Here is a 1,586-nt window from a genome sequence, read left to right as displayed (position 1 = left end):
TTATCTATGAAACAAGTAAGACGCCGTGTTCAATATAATAGGATGGCGATACATTACTATTTTAGATTTCCTTCTGGTGACTAAGTGGTTACTAAATTATCTATGAAACAAATGAGATAGATGGTGAGGAACAACATTAACTGCTGTGTAGATATAAGAAGCATTGCTGTTACACAAGTAAAACACATTTGCTGTTGGTGACTGAGCAGTTGATGAATCATTTGTGACCCAAGTGAGATAGATGTTAAGGAAGTAATGTTAGCTGCGGTAGGTAAATAAGGGATACATTTCTATGCTAAAAAACAGTAAAATACGATTTCTATTGGTAAAAGATGTATGACATATTGCTATGTTAGTTCTAAAATACAGTTCCTGTTGAGGCTTGAGTAGCGAATTGATTATCTATGGGACAAGTGAGATAAATGTTGAGGGAACAGTCTTAACTGATTTAGTGAAATTTTACAGTAGTAAAACCGACTTCCTGCTTGTGGATGAGGTGCTGAATGGGAAATACTTGTGAACGTAGAACATATAAGAGCTGTATATATTTATATATGTTCGTGAGTGTGTGTGTGTGTGTGTGTGTGTGTGTGTGTGTGTGTGTGTGTGTGTGTGTGTGTGTGTGTGTGTGTGTGTGTGTGTGTGTGTGTGTGTGTGTGTGTGTGTGTGTGTGTGTGATGTATTAGATAGTTGCAACCTGCACCTACAGATGTTATCTGAGTTGCTGAGTAGTTAATTGCGAAACGGTTGAGATAGATAAACAAACAAACAAACATTTCTGCTAAGTAATTTGAGGGAGACCTTATATAGGGAGCAGGCAAAAGATTGAGAATTCAATCCGTCGGAAGTAGTCTTTTGTTAATGATTATTTATAAATAAATACGTTGATTCAAAACTGAGAAGTATACACATATGTGTGTGAGTGTGTAAGTATGTAGATATACATTAAATACATACATACATACATAATTTATACATACAAGCATACATGCATTTATATATGTGTGTGCATATATATATATATATAATACACAATTTAGAGAAAAATACCACAATTATTTAATTCATCCATGAAAATCCACAATCACATATAGAAAACTTTAATAAGTAAATACACTAAAAAGACCTATAATAAAAATCAAAAAGTATAACATAATAAATATTAAAGAATAATAATAGTTTGATTAACTCCCTCGATGAACCTAAAATTAAATGTAGACATAAATTAGATTGTTTATATAAGTTTAGCTAATTGTGTATATTATCTAATTTACGTATTTTAGTTTTAATTTATTAGACTTTAAAAGTATTTAGAATTTAAAATTTTCCAGTAAATGTTTATAATACAGTTAATTTTTTATTATGATTACAGCTAAAATACATTTTGCTTTTATAAAAAAACAACTTAAATACATATTTTATATCTCTTTATTCTATTACTTTTATTTAAGACATATTTTCACGCGACTTAATTCTAATAAACGCTACGTTAAAAGTTTAACGTTTAAAATTTTACTTTAAACTAAAGCTTCGATAAGATAAGTATTGCATTTATTTTCAGTAATATTGTTAAATGCTTTTCTTTT

Source organism: Octopus bimaculoides, chromosome 25, assembly GCF_001194135.2.
Source record: "Octopus bimaculoides isolate UCB-OBI-ISO-001 chromosome 25, ASM119413v2, whole genome shotgun sequence".
NCBI lineage: Eukaryota > Metazoa > Mollusca > Cephalopoda > Octopoda > Octopodidae > Octopus > Octopus bimaculoides.
This window is presented reverse-complemented; position numbering follows the sequence as displayed.